At 34.5% G+C, this 8798-nt stretch overlaps 1 pseudogene; it reads left to right on the top strand.

Moving 5' to 3' along the window:
* Positions 1-4946: 4946 nt before the first annotated feature.
* Positions 4947-8798, top strand: part of LOC143390109 (microfibril-associated glycoprotein 3 pseudogene) — a 38469-nt pseudogene continuing 34617 nt past the window's right edge.

The following is an 8798-nucleotide window of genomic DNA, read 5'->3' as shown; positions in this document are numbered from 1 at the left end:
TCCCCAAACCTCTTCTGAAAGTTTATTAGAAAATTAAGCTTTAAGTTTTCCTTTTGATTTTATGCTACATTAATAATTGAAGCAATAAATAGCCTTTTTAAAATGAAGTAACTATTCTCAGGACTGAGATTTCTAAATGTTGAGTTTGCATTTTAATGTATAAACCTAATTCTCTGTCAGAATGCAATCAACAAAATTTGCTATCCTAAATAATTGTGACCAATTTGGAGGAATTTTGACCAGAAGTGACCATATGTGGGGAATTGAAACAGTGAAGGTACAGTGTCTTACTATCACTGGAGAAGAGATGTCTCCCAAGAAAGGTCCAAGAAGTTCCTGGGGAGAAGGAGGGACTCAAACCAGGATCAATGAGGCTCTTGACAGAAAAGAATTTCAGCACGTGCCAGTCAGAGGCATAGCCAATTTTATTTGGGAAAGTAGGCACATATTCAAGGAAGAATAGAGATAGACTCAAGAGAGACAACTTTGCAAGAAAAGCAAGATACGCTTTCAAGCCATCTCAATTGAGAGACACAACTTTTGAGTTTTCCTGGCTCTTCTTTTAAAGGAAACTTGTTGAGAGTTGCATATGGGAAAGTATGTAGGAATGACCTTAGTTTATTATCTCAAGGAGGGTTCCGGTGGTCCTGTCAGTCTCAGGATCCTCAGGCAGATGTAGCCTCCATTGTTTGTTCAATAGATAATGCTGGGTAGACTTCTAAATTAAAGGATCCTCAGGATATCATATCTTTCCTCATTTAATTGATTTGTTAGGAGATTAATTAACAATGCACAGATAGACTTACAGATCACCCAGGAATTTGGGAGTAACAGCTTAGGGGATGACAGGCTTAGAAAACTATCAAAACTTCTGAATCAAAATCTTATTTTCTTATTCTTCCTTTATGCCTCCTTTCTAACTAATTTTTATTCCTTCTATTCTAATTTTTTTTTACCTCAGTTCTAGAGATTGAACCTAGGGGCGCTTAACCAGTGAGCACATCCCAGCCCTTTTATTTCTTTCTTTCAGATAGGGTCTCTCTAAATTGCTTAGGGCTGGTTATGAACTTGCTACCCTCCTGCCTTAGCCTCCCAAGCCTCTGAGATTATAGATGTGTGCACTATGCCCAGCTGTACCTCATTTTTTTTAACCAATAAGGTGTCACTGAGCTATCACAAGAAAGTGTTAGATGATTGAAACTATTTTTCATTGTTTTATTTGTTCTTTACAGTTATATATGTTAGTATAATTCATTTTTATATAATAATACAAGCAAGGAATATATCTTATTGTGCTTAGGACCCCATTTGTATGAATGCTCATGATGGTGGGATACACTATGGTGTATTCATATAAGTACATAGAAAAATTATTTCAAATTCATTCCACTGTCTTTCTTCTTTCTATCACCTCTTGCTTCCCTTCATTCCCCTTTGATTAATATACTTCTTCCTCTCTCCCTCCTTATTGTGGGTTAGCTTCCACATATCAGCAAAAACATTTAATCTTTCAGTTTTTGGGACTGGCTTATTTCACTTGGCAAAATAGTCTTCAGGTCTATCCATTACTTGCAAATGTCATAAGTCTTTCTTCTTTATAGTTGAATAATACTCCATTTTTACATAAATCAATTTCTTTATCCATTCATCTGTTGAATGGCACCTAGGTTGGTTCCATAGTTTAACTATTGTGAAGTGAGCTATAAACATTGATGTGGAAAGTGTTATTGTAGTATGCTGATTTTAAGTCCTTTGGAAATAAACTAAGGAATGGGATAGTTTGGTCAAATGGTGGTTCCATTCCTCATTTTGTGAGGAGTCTCAATATTGCTTTCCAGAGTTGTTGCACCCATTTGTAGTCCCACCAGCCAGTATGAGTGAACCTTTTCCCCCACATCCTTGCCAATATTTATTATTACATCTACTCTTGATAATTGACATTCTGACTGGAGTGAGATGAAATCTCATTGTGGTTTTAATTTACATTTCTCTAATTGCTAGAGATGTTGAACATTTTTAATATATTTGATGACCATTTGGATTTCTTCAGAGACACTGTTTTACTTGATTAATTGTTTTGTTTGTTTGTTTTGGTTTTTGGTGGAAAGAGGAAAAAAAAAACTTTGAGTTGTTTTTTGAGTGGAAACTTAGCTCACTTTCTATTCTAGAAAAATTTCACTTCTAATATTCTCTTAACATTTATTAGATTTTTCTTTTTTGATAACACCTAAGTTTAATAGAATGTGTTCCCTCCTCTAATTCAAAAGTGATATATGTAAACAAAACACTTGTTATATTTCAAATACTAATTTAACTTCATACTGCTAAGTAAATATTTAGTCTGCATTACTTTTGTGAAATATGTATTATGAATGAAAAGTAAGGAAACAAGAAAAGCATGCTAAGGAGACACCAAGGTTTAAAGTTTCATGACAATTATTTTATATTTAACCTATAGTTAGAGAATATTGAGAATAGAAATTAATTTGGCAGAATGTCATTCTGTTGTCTTTCTTCAAAATACATAACAATAAATAAGCATCCTATTTACACAAGCTAAACAACAACAACAAAAAAAACATATTCACAAGGGAAAACAAAAATTTTACATATCATTAAGTAGAATTTAAAGAGAAAAGAAAAACTTAATTTAAAAAAATGCTAGCAAAGAAAGGAAATCTGTGTTAACCAAATGACATTCTTGGTGATATAAATTTTAATTTTTAAATACAGAACTCATCTTTTCTTGTTCCTTCCCCACAACCCTATTATGTACCATAAAATTCTTGCTAAACCTCTTGGCAAAATTGGTAAGATGCTTTTTCTACTTTTTTATAAATTTTGAGAAATTGTGAATTTTAATTGCCTTGTTAATTTGACAGTATTATCAAAAGATGTGATGAAAAGAGGAATTTATGGGAATGCAAAAGCATTCATTAATATTATATTCAATTATGTTCATATAATTTCTCTTATACTGTTATAAACTTTTGGAGCAGAGCTGGCCATCCTGGACAAAGTTGAACCATCAAGATCTTTGTGAAAATTAGCTCAGATGGATACACAGTTCTACTACTGCTCCTCCCTGTGTTCTTCTTCCAATTTCTCTGATCTTAAGTCACAAATTTAAGTGTCCTTGCATGCACCTTTGGTTCCCAAGACATTCTGTTTAGCTAAGCACAATCATGCATAATCTATATCGCATTGAAATTGAATTAAATAATTAACAATGCACAGAGGAGTATTTGGCATGTTGCCTAGTACATAAAATAATGCCTGAGGAGTATTTGGCATGTTGCCTAGTACATAAAACGCATCCAATAAATTAGAATAGTCATTGGCTTTCTTTATAATATTATTTAATCATGTTCTTTCCAATTAACCATAAATAGTAGTTACTATTTAGTTTCCACATGAAAATTGAGAAACCCAAATATCTCAGATATTGATTAACTTGCCAAAGTTGAACAGCTACTGAGGAACAGAAATTGGGGTTTTACTTTTGTGCTGGAGGTCTCATCATTAGCTTCCCAACTAGTAAGACTAACTCACATTGAAGTATGACTATCAATAGACTGAATCCTCCTGAGATAACAGCTTGTTACCTGTGTTTTTTGAGTGAGTGGAAACTTAGCTCACTTGCTGTATGTATTTGAGGCTGTTTCATCTGGAACACTTCTTTTTACTTCCTATCAGTATTCAGGACCTGGAAGTTGGCTAAGCTAGTTGCAGCTATTCTAATTACTGCCTAAGTCTAAGGAATAAGTAAACACAGGGCTCTTCCTAACAAGCCTATACATTTTATTTCCTGTACTGAAATAATATGCTTCCTCTTTAACCTTCCACAGATGCTTTAATCAGTTATAAACCAATTATAACATCTTAAAATTTCAAACATAGTAATACTCTTGAATAACTTCCTTGTTTGTTCAGTGCTCTGGAACTAGTTTAGAAAATATAGCATAGCTAAAATAGCAGTATCTTTCCTGTTTTTGTGGGAAAAATAATTGTGATAACAACTTCTGTCAATTTGTAGAAACCTCAATATTTAGGTAAGGAAATATTGCATTTAGTAGTTTTGAAAGATTAATTTTTTAGTCAATTTTGAAGTAGTCTGTTGAAAATTGAGGCTCAAAAAAATAGCAGTGTAGTTCAAGGAAGAACAGTTTTCATTGCCAAGTCGAACCCATTATTGTTCCTGATGCTGGAAAACTTTCCATAGGAAATCTTGCATTTCCAAGTCCTATCATGTAATGCATGTTCTCTCCAGAAATTTTAAATACCACTAAGTAGAGTTTAAAGGAAAAAGAAAAACTTAATTATAAAAAAATGTTATCAAAGAAAGGAAATCTGTTTAACCAAATGGCATTTACCATGTGGGGAGTTTTGTGAAAATGAAAGGCAGATCCATAGAGGAAAGAGACCAAGGAGTAGGAGGAAAGGAGAGAAAGGGCGAATACTGGGAAATGATACTTGCCAAAGTATATTTTGTGCAGATATGAATATGGCAATTAGGATATGTCAGCAATAAATCCCACAATTATACAGGACAATAATGCAATAGTAAAAATATGGAGAAAATCAATGGAGTGTTACTTGTGTGTTTAACTAAATTAAGTGTTTGAGTAGAATTAGTTTCCTAAGGTTCCACTTTATCTAGACTTTTTAATTATTTCACTAACATTGATTGATTTGATTGAGGCTATAAGATTGTAAATATACATGGATAGTAATGACTTCCTCTTTTAAAATTCTGGTATATGTTCACGTACAGTTCTTCCTCTTCATCTGTTCTGAATGTGTATGCATAATATATGTGCATATGTGTGTATTATATGCATAAGTTATATATTTGGAGCTTGAGTTTAGTTTCACAAAGATTATGATAGGGGAAGAAAATAATTTCCTCTCTATTCTTCATAGTTCTTTGTTGGGATGAGCACCTATGACAAAAAAACATATTCACAAGAGAAAAACAGAAGTTTAATAACTTGGACATGTCCTGCATATGTAGGAGACACCCATGGAGAAGTGAGTGAATTTCCAGGAGGTGGCTTTTAACTTATGCAGGTTATCCAGGTTTGCATTCTGTGGTTCCCTTTAGCTGTACTCTCAAGTCTCATGATTTTAGCTACCCACTGTCTACCATGGTCTGAAGATATTAAATTGGAAAATTCGGGCAATGAACAATCTGTGTTTTAGAATGCCTGCCATCCTGGGCAGTGTGGTGTGTTGTATCCCACTCAGGACATGAGCTGTCCTCTTTTCCAGTGTCCAGGTTTCTTTCCCCCACCTACCCATTAGTCAGTGGTCCCAGTTATCACATCATTGACTGTTGCAGTACTACAGTGTTTATCTCCAAGTGAGTTTGATTTTACTAAATAACAGCCCCAAGTCTCAAGAACATTGATGCTGGCAATTAGGATATCTCAAGAAGCCCAAAAGTTCCTCCTTTATTTGAAAATGTGAAAACTTTTGATAGTCTTGATTAGTGTCTTCAGGGAGAGTAGATCCTCTCCCCATGAAATAGTGAAGAAGAAAAAGGAAAATAAGATAGTTTTACTGTCACAGCACAAACTGCAAAAGTTAGAGTCATAACCAGTGATGAGTACTTAGTTAAGATGGAAAAGGCATTACAGTTGTGTGATAATGTAGAGGAAGAAATACAAGATATACAGGATCTTGGCAGTCTGTGGTTTCAGCAGTCCACAGGGTGGCTGGTGTCTTGGAAGGTACATAGTGAGGATGAGGGAGCCCACTGTAGTATCATCCACTGAAACAAAGAAAGAAGGGTGGGGAAGGATTCCCTCACTTGGAGGTAACTAGAAACAGCAAGTGATCAAAGTCCTTTAAATCAGTCACCCCTCTTCCTGGTGGGAAAGAGACACTTACAAATGCAGATTTTCTTTACAGATGCAAATTTCCCATACAAAAGATAACTTCTTTTGTTTTCAGAGTTTTCTCCAGTGTTTGCAGTTTCTCAAAATAACCAGCTCAAAATAATCCTTATGCCAAAGAGGCATATTTTGGGGTGGCATATTCTAGTCTTCTACAGTGCATACAAAATGTTTTAAAAATAGATGACAGTTCAAACTAGAAATTTCCTTTGCCCACTTAACATAAAAATCACCAAATGTTTGGTGTTTATTTTGAGAGTAGAAAAACAGTTTGGATTCTCTTTCAAGCTTTGCATGTATGTATTCAGTGTCTTGAATGTATGTTCCTATTTGGCGCTATCTCGCACATTTACTAATAGTAAAAGTTGACTAAATGTGGACAAATTGAGTTATAAATTTGCATATAAAGTACACTAACTTGTCTACACAGCACTGGAGAGCCTGGAAGGATATAATTATAGAGATTAATGGAAGAATTTCAAGCCCAGATAAATGCAGCCTCCTTGGAAAAGGTCAAGCAGTACAACCAGAAACTCAGGTATGTAACTGCCCAGGTTGGCATCATTTTTGTTTTTAAATGTCTATTTTGAACACAACAATAAGGTTTGGGACATTTCCATTATATTAGATTATTTATTATTTTTACTTTGATATGAAGTCCTCTTATAATGTTTATGATTTTGTTTATTCTAATGGATAATCTTATTTATAATAAAAATGATAAAGGAAAGTGTTCTTAAAATTTTCATATTAATGTTTCAACTTTTAAAAAGATAAAGAGAATAAATACATTGTAGGCCATTTCCAGGGGAGAGGGGACTTTGACATGTTATAGTGGTGTCCCCAAGGAGACTTAGTGGATTAAGGGTAGCATAGGTTCCTTCATGTATACGGAACAGCTGGTGCCTTCTCATGGGGAGAATATCTTCCACATGGAAGATATGACAGGACACAGGGTATTAGAATAGTATCTTCTTACAAATAGATATGTTAATGCTTGTATGTTAAACTTTTCCCTAAATATTGATATGGTACAGTGATAAATGGCTGCAAAAATTAACCACCAACAGTGGAGAGAAGTTTATTGTAATTTAGTAGCTTTAATTTTCAATAATATTGGCATATGTATCTTTTTTAAATTGCTTGAAAAATTTAAGCTTTTTATTGTTTATTTTTGTGCCACTAGGGATCAAACCCAGGACTTTATGCATATTAAACAAGAACTCTACCACTGAGGTACATCCCTAGCCCTAGGCTTTTTATTTATAAAGGGAAAAAATACTCTACTCAAAAATACTATTGTGGCATTTTTTGGGTTTTGTCTATGATGGGGCCCCACTGTGAATATAATTCCTAAAACATTCAGCTGGAGGTGGTATAGGTTCAGGTGGTTAAGACAATGGGTTGGCATTTTCCTCTAGGAATGCTTTGCCTACTTACCTGGTCTCACAAACCTGGCCCTTCTCCTCCATTCTCTGGTTCTTCAATAAAATATCATTTTATGAAGTTCTCAGTCTTAAATCCATTAATCATTTTTACCTCCTCTTAAAATGTAGTTCAAGATCCTGATGAATCTGAAATGTCTCTTAGACTGCCCCTGCATGATCACCTTGTCTAGATCACTATTTCTTAAAGGTATACAACTTACTGACTCTTTTCACAGCAAGAAGCAAATCTGAAGTTTCAATGTCCCACTCTGGGAGAAAGTCGACTCTCCTTTATAAACTATCTTTTATTTTGGAGCTCCAGTGCAGCCTGGGCACTAGAATATTTTAGAAGCTCCCCAAAATGGTGCCTAGATCTAGATTCTGAAAGGATGTTTCCAAGACCAGCTGCAGACTTGCTAGAAACTCTGGGATGGGTCCAGCAGCCTAGGTAATAACAAAGCCTTCCCTGTGATTCTTTTGTAAACTCAAATTTGAGAACCACAATCTCAGGCCAAAATGAATATCACATCATTTTTCCACCCTGTCTTTTTACTTTATGATTACTGCATAATCCAGTACTTCTCCTCCTAAATAATAGAATTATGTGTACAGAATTCTCATCCTCTCTATCTAGTGAAAGCTCTTTGAGATGAGAAATGAATTGATCTCCATATCCCCCTTTGTATTTATCAAAGGGTTTTCCATAAGATGCTCTCCACAAATGTGCTTCATTGCATTAAAATATTTAAGCATAACTAACAGAAAAGAGTGGAGGTGTGGTTTACCATTCTCAGCCTTGTGGAGTCTTATAGAAATATTATATATGCTCACCTAAACCGGATTCCTGATGTTTATTAGAAAATAGCACATGAATGAGTTACATGCTATCATATTCTCCTAAGAAAACATTTTAGTATATCTTTCCTCAAGAAAGAATTTTGAAAAGTATGAACTCAGTGCAAATTAGATGCCCTTGTCAGTAATTGCCTGCTCTGCATCCTGCTTGCTGCATGTTGGATTTATTTTGAAGAGAAAGGTAATGATCTTCCTCCTTCCAATAGTACTTTCTCTTCCTGCTTGTTTCTTGAATAAGGTGCTAATTTCTTCCTTAATTTTTCTTGTTACTTTGTAAGCACAAATAGTCTTAAATTGCTCATGGGCAATTTGTTCTTGATTTACAGAGCCTCAAGCCAACATTAACCATTTTAAGGGGGCATTTACTGGGCTCTTTGAAAAGTAGTTCTGAGATTTCTGTTTCCTCATAATCCTAGTGCCTTTTTTATATGTACACTAGAAATCATTTCATATTGGACATTAATTTACTTGCAAATTGGAAGCCAGAAAAAAACCTTTTTCTCCTTAGCCTTACAACAAACTAGTGCTTGATTGGAAGGCATTTTTTAGATTGTGAATTTCAGAAACCAAACTCAAATAGGCCCAAGCAAATTAATATATGGGCTAACATACCAGAGAT

The sequence above is a fragment of the Callospermophilus lateralis genome, unplaced genomic scaffold (genome assembly GCF_048772815.1).
Source record: "Callospermophilus lateralis isolate mCalLat2 unplaced genomic scaffold, mCalLat2.hap1 Scaffold_89, whole genome shotgun sequence".
NCBI lineage: Eukaryota > Metazoa > Chordata > Mammalia > Rodentia > Sciuridae > Callospermophilus > Callospermophilus lateralis.
This window is presented reverse-complemented; position numbering and strand designations above follow the sequence as displayed.